The sequence below is a fragment of the Mesoplodon bidens genome (genome assembly GCF_964165515.1).
Source record: "Mesoplodon bidens genome assembly, chromosome: 2".
Classification (NCBI taxonomy): domain Eukaryota; kingdom Metazoa; phylum Chordata; class Mammalia; order Artiodactyla; family Ziphiidae; genus Mesoplodon; species Mesoplodon bidens.
Window position 1 is genome coordinate 184,387,487 of NC_138177.1, and position 19,601 is coordinate 184,407,087.

The following is a 19,601-nucleotide window of genomic DNA, read 5'->3' on the forward strand; positions in this document are numbered from 1 at the left end:
AAGTCTGATAGATTAAGCCCTCTGACTTTGTTCTTCTCCTTCAATATTGAGTTTGTTATTCTGGATCTTTTGCCTCTCCATATAAATTTTGGAATCAGTCTGTTAATATTCACAAAATAACTTGCTTCACTTTTGCTTAATAACGTGTTGAATCTATAGATCAAGTTAGGAAGAACAGTCATCTTGACAATATTGAGTCTTTCTATCTATGAACATGGAGTATCCTTCCATTTATTTTGTTCTTTGCTATCTTTCATCATAGCTTTGTAGCTTTCCTCCTATGGATCTTGTACAAATTTGTTAGATTTATACATAAGTATGTCTTTTTTTGGAGTGCTAATAGAAATAGTAATATGTTTTTAATTTCACTGCTGGTATATAGGAAAATGATTGACTTTTGTATATTAACCTTGTATAACCACTTGTTAGTTCCAGGAGGATTTTTTTTTGGGGGGTGGGGATGATTCTTTCAGATTTTCTACATAGACAATCATGTCATCTGTGAACAAAAACAGTTTTATTTCTTCCTTCTCAATTCATATACCTTTGACTTTCTTTTCTTGTGTATTGCATTATCTAGGACTTCCAGTACAATGTTAAAAAGCAGTGATGACAGGGGACAGCCCTGCCTTGTTCCCAGTCTTGGGACAATTCTAGATTCAGGACTTTCTTCCGAGGGCCAGCACTCAGGGAACCAATGGGGCAGAGCAGGAGAACTGGATATTATGGGCTGACAGTCATGTTGGCTGCACAGCATGACTCACCAGGCCCAAGGCCTGCACAGAAGGTGTGCTTGGGGACACAATGGATCGGCCATCTGCTTTGCTTTGGACAGTTAGGAAATGTGGAAGTTGGACCTTGTGGTTTTAGGGGAAAGAGACTCCTGGTTCTTGCTCATAGAAGTGCTAAGTAGGGTAGACAGGAAGCAAAACTGATGGGCTCTCAGGGAGTTGGATGTAACCGCTCCTGGTGTGACCCCAGGGGGCTCAGTCCCAAAACACTTTTGGCACCTTTGAGGTGGACCCAGAAAAGCATGCTCAGGGAGAGGAAGGGGGGATGCCAGGGCTCGGTGTATCCATCCAGGCAGAGAGCAGGAGGGAAGACTGTCTGTTCCTACTCACCAGCATCCTTGGTCTCGGCCAGAGGAGCAGCCAGGGTGCAGAGCCTACTGGCTGAAAAGTGCTTAGAAGATGGACACACGTCCAAGTTACCAGGGTCAGGCCAAGGTGTCCACGCACTGCCTTCTCTGGGAACCACTGAACTTGTGCCCCAAATGGAGGAATTCTCAAGGATCAAGACAATGTGGGAGATGGAGGATGAGGTGACATCAGAGCCAACCATTAGGAGCAATAAAATGAGATTTTTATTGAGATGCGAAAAGAACAATGGGGTCCCAACGAGTAGCCAACATGGCCTGAGGCACCGTGGAAAGCCCCTCTTTGGGAATCACAGCAAGACTGTCTAGGAGCATGGTCTGGAGTCACGCACATGGGTCAGAAACAGGACACTTCACTCCTACCTCCCGGGCAGGGAATGATACACTTAGAGGATTGATCCCTCCCTTCTGAAACATGGGCATTAAATGAAACTCTCTGTGTAAAGAGCAGAGATTAGAACCCACCCGGAATGAGGTAACTCTTCGGATTTTCACTCTTAGGTGTAGGCCCCGCCCACCTTCTACCATTTGTCTAGAACAGGTGCATGCCCCGCAAAGATGCTCTTAGGGACAGGAGGGAGAACAGAGGCAGCAGAATCACCCTCAGTTAGAGGCCTTGGCTCTAGCTGACCGCAGAACTGGGAAAGCAGATGTGGGATGTACATTTCCCAGGCAAGTTTTGTTGTTTTTGATTTTTTGTTTGTTTTAGGAATGCAGAGCTTTCCATTTTATTTCTCCCTGTTCCTAACAACCTGTCCACCCCCATCCCCACCCCTTGCTTTTCATAGGATTCACATGAGAGACTGGACAGGGAGATGAACCTAACTAAGCATCAGGTTCCATAGAGGTTAAAACTCCCTCCCCCACCACTGACCAGCCCAGGCAAGTTTTGATTGTGGAGGGTGGGAAAGGTGTAGAGGGGAGAGGGGAGAGGGGTCAGGGGCAGGGCTCTGGGACAGCAGCCCAGGGTGCCTGGCAGCTGTGTTGTGTTGGGGAGGGGACTAAGGGAAGGACAGCCACCTCCTCTCCTTCCTGCATTTTGAATGCCCCGAGCCTGAAGCCCAGTGCCCATCAGGCTTCAGGCAACGCCAGCCGTCGGTACTATGTGGCCCTTCCTCAGAAGCCAGTGTGCCAGCTTGCCTGGGTGCTGGGAACCCGACTCAGCCTGGGTGCAAGGGAGGGAGATGTGGCTTCTATGTGGCCTGCATGGTGGCTGGACAGGAAATGCTGACAACTGGGCAAACCCAGCCTGGCCTTCTCAGAGAAAAGTGCCGCTCTGCAGAGGACACATCAGAGAAGTGAGAGGGGATCCCATGCAGGGCACTGTGTGCACCATGTCCTCATCCCAGCCCCACACAGTCATCGTGGTCATGTGACCAGCTGAATTTACAGATTGATGGGACTGAGCTACCCCAGGAAATTCACTCAAACTCCCGGTGCCTCGGTTTCTACAACTGAGAAAGAGTTCATGACTTCACCTCCTTTAGATCCTTCTTCAAACATCCCTGGTGGACTGCATCCCAGCCCACAAGTATGGCTTCCCCTGCCCAGGAAGGAGGAGCATCTCTGGCCACTGTGATGTCTGTCTGTCCAGTGAAATGCAAGCAGTGTGGCTTGCTTCTTGTCTGAGAAGGAGCTTTAACAGTGATGGGCTCTTTTCTTTTCTCGTGGCCACAATTCCAGAAATATTCCAGATTCAGACGAATTCACGATTCTGGTTCTGGGGGGCAGATGACACAGAGCAGAACCAACATGGGTGGACACGTGTGGCATGAATAAGAAACATCGTGGGGGGGAGGTTTAGTGTAATGTACCTCGCCCTGGCCGATAGATGCAGCCCTTCCTCATCTCCCCATGTGGTTACAGCTCTGAACCCAGCCCCACTCTGCACGGGAACACCTCACCCCCTCCAGGCATGATTTCCCACAGCACTCATGACTTTTACACTGCATACCTTCCCTGTATACTTTGATTATCTTCTGTCTCCTCTTAAATGAATGCCAACTCCATAAAATCTGGAATCTTTGTCTCCTGTTCATGACTGTATCTTTTGCACCAGGAACAGTTCTTGGTACAGGGAAAGTACTCACCAAACATTGAACAAGTAAACATAAACTAGTAGAAATTAACCTAGGCTCCACGCGAAATGAAATTTACAGGTATTTAAACTTCAAAATGACCCAATGTTTCAAGCACTACTCTATGGTCCCCAATTTACAGACGAGAACACGGAAGCCCAGAGGTTAACAGAACTTACCAGAGGTCACATGCTGAGCCAGCATGTGAGTCCAGGCCACTCTTTCAGTCACCAGGTCATTTGGCCTGTCACCAGTACCTTCTTTGCAGCATTGTTGGGAAGAGGTAAAGTGCTTGAGATACGTGAGAAAATCAGCAAACACTAGAAACCAGGTGTTTCCAACAGTGGCCTAGGGGTGACTGGCTGCACATCAGCCATGATAATGTCGAGGGTGATGGTCCACACAGAATTCTGGCTTTTCTTACAAAAGTAGTTGGAAAAGAGTCTCCCTTCGAGGGAGCATAACACTCAGGTGCCCACTAACTTCAGGTTTTATTTTCCTGCACACTCCCCTCCCCCTGGATAAAAGACCTTGATCCCCTGGTAACAAGAGTGAGCACACAATGCCCAAAAGGGCTGTTCCTTTGAATTTGCCTACTGGTGTGTGATGTGGGCTGAACTCTGTCCCCTCAAAGTCATGTGATGGAGTCCTAACCTGCACACTTCAGGGTGTGACCTTATTTGGAAGTAGGGTCACTGCAGATATAATAAGGTAAGATGCGATCACACTGGAGAAGGGTGAGCCCTTAATCCAGTACAACTGGTATGCTTACAAAAGGGGAAAGTTTGGACATAGAGACACACACAGGGAGATGCCACGTGAAGATGGGGTAGAGATCCAGGTGATGCTTCTATAAGGCAAGAAATTCCAAAGATTTCTGGCAAAGTATCATAAAGCTAGGAGAGAGGACTGGAACAGATTCTCTCTCAGAGCCCTCAGAAGGAAACGACCATGTGTGTTACCAAGTCCAAGCTTGTACTGCTGGCCACACGACAGACCAATAAATCAAGAGTTGCTGGGGCAATGAATAGCAACTTTATTCGGAAAGCCAGCAAACCAAGAAGATGGTGGACTCGTGCCCAAAAGAACCATCTTTCTTGAGTTAGAATTCAGGCTTCTTTTATATCAATACTAAAAAGGGAAGGAGTAAAGTCAAACATTTCCTGGTTCCCATCAGCCTCTGGAGGGGATGTATTAATTTCTTCCTTCCTGCAGCCTTTCACAGGTGGGCCTGGTCAGGATGTTTCCTGTGAATTAAACAAAGGTATTTTAGCTTAATGTTCATTACCTGGGTGGCAGGGTTCCCAGAGATGGGCCATTATGTATAAATGAAGTTTATAGGCAATATCCCTTTAGTGACTAACTTGTAATAGAATACAAAGGTTCTTCCCTATTACATGTGGACACCTTGATCTCAGACTTCCAGCCTCCAGAGCTGTGACACAATAGATTCCTATTGTTCTGAGCTGCCCAGTGTGTTGCATTTTGTCACCATGGCCCTAGGACACTCATGCAGTGTGGTAGTGGAACCTTTTGCATCTTGGGCCAAGGCACTGAAAGAATGGGACTCAGAGGTCCCAGTTATTCTGTTCCTTGGGCCACAAGGAATCCCATCTCACGTGGGAGAGAATGAAGCCAAGAAGCCAGGCTAAATGGAAACAAGAGAGAATCTTGATGGAAACTAAGCCCAGTTTCCAGTCCCCAAAACTCCTGGGACAAGCCTTGGACTCTTCCTTGGACTCTAATATCCTCCACCAGATGCCCTTTTTTATCCTATTGTCCTGAGTAGGATTCTTTGGTTTGCAAGTGACAGAAACCCAGTTACTACACGTGCTTCCTGAAAAGGGTGGGCATTTGGCTGTCCGACACATAAAGACCCAGATCACAATCCCAGGTCTAAATCCTGAAAGAGAAACTTGACTCTGAAGGCTTTGCTCTACCCGTTCGCCTGTTTCTGCCTCGTTTCTGGGCCAAAGCATGACACCACAGTTTCTCCTTGGCTGACACATATTTTCCTTCCCAGTGGTCACATGCCCTTCTTTCTAGAGCAGAGCCCTCTGCAGCCACACGCTCAGGCAGAGGGAGGCTTTCTGTCCCCTGGGATGGAAATGTGTTTGGTCTAAGCCAGTCTCCCCTATTGCCATGGACCAGTTTAGGCATTGAAGTGCGATCCAATGTGGTCAGTGGGGTTTAGGAAATGCTTACAACAGGCTTAGGGGGAGCATTTTCCTCCCTAGTTTAAGAAAAAAAAGAAATATGAACTGCAAGTTCAAGGTCTCTGGGGCCACCCTCATGGCAGGACACCCCACTAAAAATTTAAGGGATTCCACAACCACTCCCAGGCTAAATAATTTGCTAGAACAAGTCATAGAACTCAGAAAAGTGCAGGCACTAGACAGTGAAAGGATGCCCACCGAAATGGCCAAACAGAGATGCATAGGGCCAGAGAGCGTCCCTCATATGAAGCTGCTGGGTCCTCTGGATGTTTTCACCCTCCCAGTGTCACCTGTGGCAATGCACACCAAGTATCACCACCCAGGAAACTCAGCCTAGTGTCCGTGTCCAGAGTTTAATTAGGGTTTCATTACATAGAGTGATTGTGTCATCAGCCATGTGCTTGAACTCAGTCTCCAGCTCCTGGGAGGTCAGGCTGACCCCTTGTGTCCCAAGCCCCAACCCTCTAATCATGTGCTGGGTATTCCTGGTGTGGCCAGGCCCACCTGAATCATCAATTAGCACAGAGGGGCCTGCCAGGGGCTGTGATATTAGGAGGCTATCAGATGGATGGGAAGGGGTCCTCCATGAAGAGCAAAGATGCTCTTACTCCTCAGGGAATTCCATGGGGTTAGGAGTTTCCTCCCAGGAGCCAGGGCGAAAGCCAGAGCTCTCTAGGTAGGGCCATATTCCTCACTACACAACTGTCCCAGCGGGAGATGTGCTATGAAGGGACAGATGTTGATAATGCTAACTTCTGGATCCTGGAGTGGAATCCCCTTTGAAGGAATACTTAAATTTATGAAGACTAGGTGTGGGGCATTTCAGAGAAGCCCCCATACAAACTCATGCAACATACAATACATGAAATTATAGTGTATTTTCTGTCCTTCTGAGGTCATGTGCAAAACAAATGAGTGATGGTAAAATTATCGACCATTCATAAAGAAGGGGACGTGAATGACATCACTTTTCCTCCAGAGGAGCTTCTGCCTAAAACTATCTCCATCAGTAAAAAACTGTCAATAGCACAATTTGTTTTCATCCAATGATTGATTACTCAGTGCCTATTGCTTGTAAGATGGAGATCTGCTCTGGGAATCTCCACTTTGCTTCAGTGGTCATGTTTATCACAGACCTTTCCAAAAGGGGGCCTCTCATTCCCAGTCTCCTGAAAGAACTCCAAAGAGTAATCAGCTTCTTTTTAAGATACCCAAATAGCAATCCTTTATCTCCCAAAAGGAAATTGGCTAAAGAGCCAGCCACTGTTTTCTCAAAACACACACAGCAGGTGTTTCAGGCTGAAATGTGTTCCCTCCTACATTCATATGTTGATGTCCTGGTTACCCTAGGATCTCAGAATGTGATGATTTGGAAAAAGGACCTTTAGAGAAGTGATTACAGTAAAATGAGGTCATGAGGGTGGGTCCAAATCCAATAGAACCAGCGTCCTTATAAGAAGAGATCAGAACACAGACACACACAGAGGGACGAACGTGTGAGGACACAGGGAGAAGATGGCCATCTACAGGCCAAGGAGAGAGGCCTCAGGAGAAACCAGCCCTGCCCACACCTGGATGTCGGATTCCAGCCTTCAGGACTGGGAGAGAATAAATCCTGCTTTTTAACCTTCCTGGTCTCTGGTGCTTTGCTCTGGTTCCCGAACTGACTAAAGCAGGGTGTAGACAGAGGCTCTAAGACTCTGAAGGGAAAAACACTGGTTAAGGGAATACACCCGCCCAGAGGTAGAGGTGCCCATGAGCTTGGGGCTCTGACAGAGAGCACAGAGGGGAGGGGGTGCAGAGAAATAGGACTTGAGTCACCACCTCCGTCTGGGAGCCCACAGCACCATCCAGGGCCGTTCGCTTTGCTTCCTGTCGGTCTAGGAAATTTGGAATTACTTGTCAGAGTCCCGCAAATCAGCACGTGTTTGCATTTTGATTAATAACTGATAATCGAGTTGAATGTGGCAGCACAGCTGAGCCCAGATCCTAGAGGCCCTGATGGAATCGCTATGTCCCAAATCTACAGACAATCTGGGGGGTGGTGGGGGGGTGGAAAAGAAGAGAGATTGACCATCAATCGTTCGGAGCACAGGAGGTGGAGGGGCTACAGTGTTGATCACCAAATATCATTATATTAATCTGTGACGCGGTTTTCAACCCCATCAAAGAGCTGGGGGTGGGGGAGGAGGGAGAAAATACAGAAGAGAAATTGTGGAACACAGACCCAATCTGTTTTCACGACACCATGTTTCTGATTATACACATAATAGACAATTACTTCAGAAAACTTGAGACATCCTGTGAGGATCAGGGGTGCAGTTCAAACTTCTCATAGCCCACCAGAGACACCGATGTGGTGTCTGGGTGTGATATTCAGTAGAGATGGTTTGTATATGTTCTTGTCACTAAAAATCTCTATCCTGATACAAAAATTCCTCCCCACACCATGTCTGCAGCTACACAATGATCCACACTGTGAATGAGCCACAATCAACTTTTCGTCTATTTATAGGATCGAGGTTACTCCTTATTTTATGTAACCGTGCCATCCACGGGTTTATGCTTGAAACTGTATTTGCATCTCTGATCGTTTCGGCAAGTGAGTTCTCAGCATGGGGATCGCTGAGAGATGAACAATCTGGGACTCTGGACTCAGGGTCAGATCACTTATCACTTAGCAGAAAGGCGAGTGGATTTGCCTCCAGCCACACAGGGGAGACCGGTCCTGCTGAGACTCAGAGCACTCATTTCTGAAACCCAAGCAAAATGAAGTAAATATTGGTTCAATAATTTCATGATAGTTTCTAAAACAATTATTAATATCTGTAATGTTATAAAGAGTCAATGTTAGGAATCTCATCACTACACCTCAGCTGGGCATAATGACCTCTGCAGGTCATGGGAAGGGATCTGCCGTCTGGTCTTCCTCCTGGCTGGTCACCCCTGTGCCTCCCCCTTGAGCCCCGTCAGCTCCCATCTGGACACAGCTCTTTTTCCCTCTTCAGACTCTCCAAGTGTTTTCCAGGGAAAGAGAGAACATGTTTGCTGATTTCCTCCTTTACAGGAAGACGGGTTTATTTCCACTCTCTGAATGTAAACGCACTTCGCTTCAAGTAAAATCGGGAGAATCCAGGTGTTTCCAGGCTCCGTGGGCACCTGAATCCACAGCCTATTTGCTGGCACAGCTGAAAGCTCTTGTTTCTTCTCTGTCTTGTTCCCTCGCTGTGCACACTGTGGGGGTCAAATCTCAATCTCCTGATGCCACTGACAGCAATGAGCAGCATTTGTGCTTCCGAGAAAACATCTCAGGAGAGCGTGGAGCTGCCGTTGGATCCGAAGAGGCTAGGGACACTAGCAGCTGTGCTCGGCCAGCATGGTGGTGTGAAGCCCTTCAGGCCAGTCAGTGCTTCCAGAAGAGCAGGCTCCTCTCCAGGGCAGCCACTGGTCATTGGAAGGAAGGACAACTGGACAGCTGTGGTGCACGGGGCACTCACATGGACCCCGAGCCACCGGGACCTCTGGAGCTGTCACCAATACACACGGCTTCTCACGCCCACGTCTTGTCCAAAAATGATAAGGTGGTCATGACACCCAAAGAGTCCTGGATCTACATCCCAACTCTGCTACTGTGTGCCCTCGAAGTGTCACCTATGTCAACTCACCACTTGTCAGTTGACCTTGAATCCACAGCTTCTTCGTCAGGGGGTGACCTTCCCTTTAGGGACAAATGACCTAGCTCATGCAAAGCTCTCAAAGTCACACCACAGGGTAGCCCTAGTAGATGTGAAAGCCCCCAGCGACCACCAGCCCTGCAGCTGTCCCCCTGGGCTCCTCAGGCCAAGGGCACACACTTCCTGATGATAAGGGACACGGCCTGCTGAGGATTCACACCTCACCTGGTCCAGGTGTGTGGGGGAAGGTACAGGGCAATAGGCAGGGGGCAGGCTCACACCAGCAGTCTGACTGTGGGCACCCCCCCGCCAAGGTGAGCCTGGGCTCCCCGGCCCCGAGGCTCGAGCCGCCTTGGGTCTGTTTCCTCCCTTTCTCCTGCCCTCTCCCCCTCCCAGCCTCTCTCCTTCACTATCCTCCTCCCCTCCTTCCTTCTTTCCTCCCTCTGTTTTCTTTGCCTTTTATTTTTTGTTCCTTAAAATATACTTTACTCACAGTGAAATTGAAATGCAAAGTCTTCTAAGGGCAGTTTTATTAAACTTGACAAATATAGGCACCCACATAAACACCATCTCCACTGAGGTATAAAATGTTGCCAGTTCCCCAGAAAGTCCCTACATGATCTTTCCACTCAGGACCCCCGCCTCCCACCCCAGGCAACCACTGCTCTGCTTTCTGCCACCATAACTTGGTTTTCTCCCTTCTAGAATTTTGTATCCATGAACTCATGTAGTGAGCAGTCTCCTATGTCAGCTTCCTCAACTCACCATGGCTTTGCGGGTCATCCCCACAGTGTGAGTTGTAGGCTGCCCTGTCATCGCTGAGGACGAACACGTGTACATGTAGCCGATCTGTTTGTCCCCCCACATCTTGATGGGCGTGTGGGTTGTTCCTGTTTGAGGCCACTGTGAACAAAGTTACTGAGAGCATTCACACACCTCTGGGTGGACGTCACTCCCACCCTCTTGGGTAAACGCCTGGGAGTGGGGTTCTTGGTCACAGAGGAGATTCATGCTGGGCTTTGTCAAACCTCTGAATGGTCTTGCAAAGATGTGGTGCATTCTGCCCTGACAGCATGTGAGTTTCCACTGCTCCACCTCCTGCTTAAGTTCCCATGGGTCCCTATGTGGCACCGACAAGCCCTGGGGACAGAGATACTGGGCAACCATCCCACTAGGGATGTTCCATAGGGGCTGAAATGCCCAGTGTCCTGTCATCTTAAAGTGCTGCAGGAAAGAGCAAGAAACAGACACAGGCAGACCAGGGCACCTTCAGATTCTTACTCACAGGTGATCCAAGAGTTCAGGCTCCACCCCCCAGCTCCACTCGGGATTCAGTCCATTTTCTAATCAAGACTAAACTCATGCCGAAGATATGCCTCCCTCTGAGAAAGCGTCAGGAGTGAAACCTCGGCTCCAGGGCTGAGTTCTCAGATACGTCCTCACTCCTCACTCCACTCTGCCCACCTCCCTGCCCCCCATCCAGACTCGGGGAGGGGCTTGGACTCCAGCCTGGATTGGCCTCACCTCATACTGACTGGGTGACCCTGGGCAAGTCACTTAAGCTATTCGTGCCTTGTTTCCGGGGCTGTGAAATAAGGATGATAAAAGTGCCCACCTCATGGGGCATTAGGAAAATTTGGAGAGAGAGAGAGAGAGAAAGGACCCCTAATTTGTAGAAAGGAAGCTGAAACACAAGAGATCGGCCACGATGAGAGTGACCACAAGAAAGATAACAGTGGTCACAGCACCTGTACCTCCCACCTGGGTTACTGCGTGCCTCCCACCCCTCTGCTTCTAGCACTGGTCTTGATGATGGGAAAGCCCTCATCCAGGGTGACGTTTCTATGACAGCAGGCTCATCATGACACCCCCTTCATTAAGTCCACCAGTGTCCCCCACAGTCTTCAGGATGGAGTCCTGACACGGTGACGTGGCCCTTTGTGATCTGAGAGTTGCTGTTTGCCCAGCTCACCACCCAGCAAATCCACAAAAGCCCTGTGGTCCAGCCAAGCAGCCAGACATCTACAGGTCCTGTAACCCTGGGCTCTCTCGCTGTGAGACACTTGTAAATGCCCCTCCGTTTGCCAGCGTGCTCCTTCCCCGTGTCTGCTTAGCCAATTGCGACACTCCTTTCAAGATTAAATCTCCAAGAAGCCTTTCCCGACGTTCCCACATGGAATCACTCTCCCCTCTGGGCTACAGTGCATTGTGTGTACTTCTGGTTGGACGTTTTGTACACTTCTGGGTCCTTTGAGTAGAAGTGGGCCCTTATTAAGCATGGAAGTGACTCATCATTTCGGCTTTCCCCAGCACATAGGATGGTCCCAGCTCACCACCCAGCAAATCCACAAAAGCCTGTGGTCCAGCCAAGCAGCCAGACATCTACAGGTCCTGTAACCCTGGGCTCTCTCGCTGTGAGATACTTGTAAATGCCCCTCCGTTTGCCAGCGTGCTCCTTCCCCGTGTCTGCTTAGCCAATTGCGACACTCCTTTCAAGATTAAATCTCCAAGAAGCCTTTCCCGACGTTCCCACATGGAATCACTCTCCCCTCTGGGCTACAGTGCATTGTGTGTACTTCTGGTTGGACGTTTTGTACACTTCTGGGTCCTTTGAGTAGAAGTGGGCCCTTATTAAGCATGGAAGTGACTCATCATTTCGGCTTTCCCCAGCACATAGGATGGTCCCAGCTCACCACCCAGCAAATCCACAAAAGCCCTGTGGTCCAGCCAAGCAGCCAGACATCTACAGGTCCTGTAACCCTGGGCTCTCTCGCTGTGAGATACTTGTAAATGCCCCTCCGTTTGCCAGCGTGCTCCTTCCCCGTGTCTGCTTAGCCAATTGCGACACTCCTTTCAAGATTAAATCTCCAAGAAGCCTTTCCCGACGTTCCCACATGGAATCACTCTCCCCTCTGGGCTACAGTGCATTGTGTGTACTTCTGGTTGGACGTTTTGTACACTTCTGGGTCCTTTGAGTAGAAGTGGGCCCTTATTAAGCATGGAAGTGACTCATCATTTCGGCTTTCCCCAGCACATAGGATGGGATCTATAACTGGTGTTGAATGGGTAGCTGGATAGATGAATGGTTGGATAGGCAACTGGGTGGAGGGATGGGAGGTGGGTAGCTGGGTGGGTGGATGCATAGGTGGGTGGATGGATGGATGGGTGGATGGGTAGATGAATGGATAAACAGGTGGGGGGCTGGACGGGAGGTGGGTGGATTGATGAGTGAGTGGACGCATGGATGGATGGATGGACAGGTGAATGGGTGGGTGGGTGGATGAATAGATACATGGGTGGATGAATGGATGGATAAGCAGGTAGGTGGATAGATCAATAGATGGATAAAAGGGGTAGATGATGAGAAGTGGGTGGATGGATGGATGGATGGATGGATTGATGGATGGGTGGATGGATGGGCAGGTGGCTGGGTAGATGGATGGACAAATGGGAGCAGTGAGACTGAACTGAATTTAACTGCATGAGCCATAGAAGAGATGGTGACATCCTCATCTCACACCCTTGCCTGATTCTGTTCCTCTCTAGTGGGACTCCTCAGATACAGAGAGATCTCAGCCAAATCCTTTCTCAAATGGCCAGAAAGAAAAAGGACAATGAGCCTCCTGCTTCATTCTCTTCATTCTCTTCCTGTGGTAGCCATTCTGACCTCCACCATCAGACTAGCCATCCCTAAACACCTCTTCTCATCTGATCCTCTCCAACAACCCCCACCCCCACCTCACTCACCACTGCCCTTAACTCTGGTCTCTACAATCCGAGGAAAAGATGCATTTAGACTATGGCTATTGTCTGCAGAGTATTAGGAAACTGTGCTGATAAATGACTCCGGCCTTTGGAGTCAGGTGATGGGCTCTCAGAAGCAAAAACACAAAAATAGCAACAGCAGCAAGTGTGTATTGAGCGCCAATCATCTGCAGATGCCTCTCTGAGGGCTTCACTCTCACCCCAGACACCAGACAAAGAACAACCCCCAAACGCACGTTTTTATTGGCACCTTTGTCAAGGGGACAACCCAGACTTTGGATCAATTCTATCTTGTGACCATTGATTTTGCAAATGTCAGGGGCTGACTGTGAGGAAGGTCACCTAAGGCCCTTCCCTCCTTACCTGAAGGTGAATTGAGAGACGTCCCTTGGCTGGGGGCCAGTTACCACCCTAAAGGAGAAAGCAGATCCACAACTCCCATGCTGGAAGGAGGGTGGGTGCCGGGATGGCCTTAAGACGCAGGAGCTCCTGTCTTCTTGTTCGGGCCAGTGCCACCATGTCCGTGGTCCCCTTACTGGTCCGGATTAGTAGATCCCCCCGTAGCCTGCTTTGGACTCATGGGGAGCCAAGGCAGAGTGATGTAGTGATTAGTGCAGCGTGGGCTAAAAGCCAAACTTATGATTAGGGAAGTAGCCGGGAGTAGAACCCATCTGTGGCTTCCCCTGTGGCAGAGCTGAGAGCCAGAGCAAGAGCCCAGAGTCTGGGGCCACCCTCTGACCTGCTCTCTCCGTCTCTGACCTACTGCGATGCTGTGCCCACTAGGGATCAGCACCAGAAGTGGCAGAGCTCCCCATGGCTGTGCTCACTGGTATAAGGACATGTCCCAGTGCCTCCCTCCTTCAAAAACCTGCTTGTGACGCCCAACAAAGACTCCTTTCTCGACAAAATTTAGTTGGCTTCTATGAGCCCTCTTCTCGGCTAGGTCTTGACTTTGGTCTGCCTTTAGCAAGAATCCATTTAAGTCAGCTTAGCAAGAATCCTGCTACCTTTAATATTTCCTCTCAGTAATTTTCCACCCACAGACCCCTCACCCTGCCCACTGGCTATAAATTCCCACTTGTCCCTGGAGTTGTATTCCCTCCCCTGTTGCAATAGTCTTGAACAAGTCTTTCTTCCTGCTTTGACAAGTGTCCGAGTACGTTTCCTCACACCCCACATTTCCTTCCTTTCACTACCCCATTTCTTCATAGCAAAGCTTCCCAGGCCCTCTGCTACCCCCAGGTTACATGTCTCTGGAACTCATGGCAAAGGGGCTTCTATCTTCTTGGTCCTGATGGACTGGCTTCTGTCCAAGTTTCCCTGGACTCCATGGCTCCAACTCCAATGGCCATGTTTCTGTTTCATCGACTCCTCCTCTCCCAGTACTCAATGTGGTGCCCACTCCCTCCTTTCAACACATCATTTTGTCAACTCTTGGACGTCTCCCTAACCTTGGCCTTCCTCCATCTCCCTGACCACCCCTCCTGCATCTCCCAAGCATGTTGCTCTTTGTCTCCCTAAATCCTAAGTGTCTGACTCCCCAAAGGTCTTTCCTGGCCTCGTTTCTCTTCTCTGTATTTCTTTGGCTGCAGGAGAACTCAGTCAGTCCCAGAGCTTTAGACATCGCAGACATGATGATGTCTCCCAGGATTTATCTCCTGATGTCTCCTGAGAGTTCAAGACTTCCGTATTTCACTGGCAACTCAATATTTGCATTGGGATATCTGAGAGATCTCAAAACTACTTTGCCTAAAGCAAAACCATGTATTCCCTCCCCACCCCCCCCCACACAAAATAGAAAACAAGACAACAAGAACCGTTATTCCCCCAGCCTTCCCCATTCAACCATTCATTCATTCAGCAAATACCCATTGAGTACCTACTATGGGCAGGAACTGTTCCAGGTGCTGGGACACTGCAGTGAATAAAAGAGACAAAAATTCCCTTGTTGCTAATGACAGCACCATGCACACAGTTCCTTAAATCAAAGGTCCAGGAACTATCACAAATTCTATTCTTTTCCTACATTAGTGGTTCTCGACTGGGTGCCTTTCACCCTAGAGGATATCAGGCAAGGTCTGAAAACAACTTTAGTCATCATAACTAGGGAAAAGGTGCTATTGGCATCTACTGTATAGATGTCAGAAATGCTGATAAAATCCAATGGTACACAGGATAGCCCCACCGCCCAGGCAACTAAGAATGATCTAGCCCCAAATGTTATATTACCCAGTTTGAGAAGCCCTGTCCTACATCCAACCCATCAACATGCACCTTTGGCTTTGTCTCCAACAGTTATCCCAATCTTACAACTTCTCCACACATCCATGGCCACCAACCTGGTACAAATTTCCACTCTCTGTCATGTGGTTCTTGCAACAGATTATTTGGACATTGAGTTTTCTTTCTTTTTCACTGGAAGCTCTCTCCTGTCATTATAGGTTGTATTTTCCTTCTCTGTATCCCAGGCAACTATCAGATGATTTGGTATTTTTTCGTGGGTATTATCATCATCACCATCATCATCACTAACATCATCACCAACATCATTACCAAAATCACCATCACAAACATCATCACCACCATTATCACCACCACCATCATTGTCATCATCACCATCTTCATCATCATCATCATCATCATCATCACTCTCCATTGAGTATTGACTGTTCTAGGTCCTATGCTGGGTACTTTACACACATAATCTCTTATAATCCCCCCACACCTCTCTGAGGTGAGGATCACTGCCCTAATTTATAATGTCCTACTAGTTGGGTGATTAGGTGCCTCAAATCTGGAATCAGGCTGCTTGGCTCTGTCATATTATCCCTATGTGATGCTAGGGATAAGTTATTTAATCTCGCTGCTCCTCAGTTTTCTTACCTGAAAAAATGGGAGAAACAATAGCGCTCACTTCGCAGAGTTATTGTAAGGATTCCAAGAGGTGGTCTGGGGGAAGCAATTAGCATGGTGCCCAGCACGCAGTGAGTACTCAGAAAATGTTGACCAGTCATCAGCTTGTTGAAAGAAAATAGGGAAACTACAGCTCACCGGGGTGAAGTACCTAGCTCATATGGTAAAACCGTATGGTAAGTGGTTAACCCATAGCTCACTCCACCACACAAGGCTGCCTCCTGCCAGGATCAGGAAATGTCTCCTGGGGAAAAAAAAAAATGATTGAATGAATGATAACTGGGCTCCAAGTCTGACCACCCAGCTCCTTTGTTCCAAGGGACTCCAGGGACGTAGAAGACTTTCCTTCCTGATTTCTATAAAATGTTCTAGAAGTGGCAAAAGCCCTGAATTAGGCTCTGATTGTTTTTACAGCTCTGACCTTTCAAAAATCTCTCTGCTTTCCCTTCTGAGCCTCTTTTAACCATTTTAGAGGAAAAGTGAGATGAAATTCCTCCTCGCTCCTCTCCATTCTCCTAAACACCATTCTAATCATCTCCTCCCACCCACTTGCTTATCCCTACACACCTGCTCTTAAACTCCCGGCCTCCGAGTCCAGCATTCCAAGAACAGAGATGAGGAGGCTGTGATGTATCAGTGACATTTGCTCCACTGTAAATTAGCTCGTCGGCAAAGCTAGAGAAATTACACAGAGTAAAAGTTGCCTAAAGTTCATTTTTGATTACAGTGATGGAAGCAGATATTGTTGAGAGCCTTCTTTTGGCAGCAGATAAAGAGAAAGTGCCCTCATCTCCAAGCCATGGGGAATGTCTCAGCCCAAAGAGGAAGTGCTCCAGCAATCTATCCTTGACCCTGGTAGGGGGACATGGCTTGGTCCCACTAGGGGATGGCCTCGGAGGTACACTCAGAAGCCCTTTTCCTTACACGAGTCCCTGGGATTGTGTGCAAGGTGAAAGAGTCACTGCCTCTTACTGCCTTCCTACCCTTATGAACATGTTGTGCTAACCATACTCCACCTGCAAGAAATGTGCTTCTCTCCTTTCCAACTCTTGCACATCCAGCGACACTGAGCTAGGGGGTCACTTCCTCCAGGAAATCTTCCCTGAATGACCTCCACGTACATCTCTCTGTTCACTCCCATTCCCTCATGGGGCTTGCCCTGTGATATCCTCTGATAATATCCTCTGATAATATCCTCTGATAATATCTCTCTGCTCCTTGGAACATCCCTGAATAACCCCCAGAAGGACAGTTAAATTCTTTGGCACCTTGGTCCTCTTCTCACAACTCACAGCCCTCCCTATAACACCCTGGGAAGCCACCTGAGGGAAACAGCCCTTCTTAGCTGACCCCAGATTGAAGGAGGACCCTGACACCCGGTTCTCACCTGGTCTGGGCAGCAGAAGCAGACAGGGCCAATCCTGCCGGCCTCCTGAGTCCTGTTTTTCCTCCTCGCCACTCACCAGGGACCTCAGCCAGAAACCAGGGGCCACCCTTGCCTCTCCACTGCTCCCCACCACACATTCACCCTGGGACCTGCTGCTTAGCCTCATAAAGAATTCTCTCGCTCCCTTGTCTCCACCCTCACCTGGCTCAGAATGGCATCACCTCCCACCTGGACTTTCCTTGCAGCCCAACGGGGCCCTGGCTTCATTCTTCTTAGATTCTTTCTCAATGTGGCAAAGCCAGAGCACACACTCCATCAGACTCCCTGACACACCCTGGGGCAGGAGCCTTGCCTCTTGGTGCCTCTGTGAACCAGGACCACAACATTCTTTGGCCCGGTGTGAAAGGCCTGAGTTCCTAGTTGGCCTCAGGGCTCCCGTGGTACCAGGTGAACAAGAATTGTTGATCAGCTTCTACCTGGGATGAGACATACTCCTGCCACGTTTTCCTCTTGGCATCTGTGCGTTCCCACGCCAGCAGCCGGGGGCTGGTGTTACTTTCAGAGGGGGAAACAGTGGAAACCCTGCTCTAGACATGTTTGCAAACTCCAACCTCACCTGAGGAGCATGTTAGCCCCTCTCATGGAGACGTGGACCCGCTCACACCTCTCTCCCAGCACCCAAGGGGTCCTCCCTGCAGAGCCCCTCGATGGATGGAGGATTGTTCCGTAACGAGGTGTGCAGCAGCCATGGCCTGAGCCACTCCCCCAGCTGCGTGTGAATCACCCCAATGTGAAAAGGAACGTGAAGCATCAGCTATACTTCCATGCGGAAGCCTGGTTCCCAGCACCCACTCTGCCGGGCCAACTATTAACAGACCGCAGCAGAGAGTGGCATCCCCAGCTGTGGGGAAGCTGCCTCACCCGAGTGATCTGTGAAGTTTTGGCAGACCTGTCACCTTTAAAACACCACATGCTGGAAGAAAAGAGGAAGGTGTGCTGGCAAGCACTCAAGGTGAGTTCTCATGGATTTAAGAAAGAGAAGTAGCACCACAAGAGTGTCCCAGAAGGGTATGCCTGCTCTGACCAGCAGCACAGAGATTCTGCAGACCCCCCCACCCCGCCCCCTGTGCCAGTGGAGCTTCTGATGGATATGTCATGTCACTCAATTGTGGGATTCACCTCGGAACAGAAATCCCTTGCAGGCCAATGACAGCAGAGAAAGGTGATTGTTATACAGCATCTCTTATACTTCCTGAAGCTCCCAAAGCAGAGTCTGCAAAGGGGACTAGGCTAGATTCTTGGGGCTGATGGCTTAACCAACAGAAATCTGGTGTTTCACAGTCTGGAAGTCCAAGATGAAGGTGCCGGCAGGTTCCGTTCCTGGTGAGGGCTCTCCCCCTGACATGAAGACGGCAACCTTTTCACTGTGTGTCCTCACGGCAGAGGGAGCCAGCTCTCTGGTGTCTCGTCTTATAAGAGCACCTCCTATGGGATCAGGCCCCACCCCTGGGACTTCAGTGAACCTTAACTACCTTCTCATAAGCCCCTTCTCCAAATACATCTCCTAATGCATTAGGGGTGAGGCTTCAACAAAGGAATCCGGGTTGGTGGGGGCGGACACAATTTAATCCATAACAAAGAGAGACACACCACCAGGACGGTGTTTCTGAACTGAAACAAAGGAGTGAGCACTAGCTCCATCTCAGGGGCCCCAGTTCTGATCCCGGGCATGGGTCTCTTACCACTTGTATGAATAGACAGGTCTGGGGTGGGTGGGTCACTGTGTGTGACATTGTGATTTGTAATAAAAAGTATATATTTGGTCTTTCTTCAGTTCCTAGCACAGAGCTCCTAAAACCCTTGGAATTTCCTAAGTGAAAAGAACCAGGAAGGCGTCTTTTGCTATGTTAATGAGGCGACTTTGGGAGAGCCCCCAGGTCAACTAAGGTTGGTTCCCCTGGTTGCCAGGGGAACCAACCCAGTAATTAGAGGATTAGAATTTTCAGTCCCGACCTCCAGAGAAGAGTGTGGCTGGAGACAGAATCCGTCACCAATGGCCAGCGATTTGACCAGTCATACCTGTGAAATGGAACCTCCATAAAAACACAAAAGGAGGGGGCTCAGAGAGCTTCTGGGCTGGTGAACCCAGAGATTTGTCAGCAGAAGTTCCAGGCAGGCGGGAGGTCACTGGGAGGGGTCTGATGCTGTGGGAAATGTAGGCAGCACGGGGGGACAAACATAGGGAGCGGGGAAGAAATGGGGTTGGAAGAGATTCTGCAGATCCTTCTCCTCACTTTCTGTGGGTCTCCCCGGCAGGCACTGGGAGGGTGCGTGGGAAAACTCTCCTTTGGGGTCTTGTCTGCAGGTGCAGAGGTGTCTTCCCAGCCCCTTCCACCCTCGTCCAAACGCCCC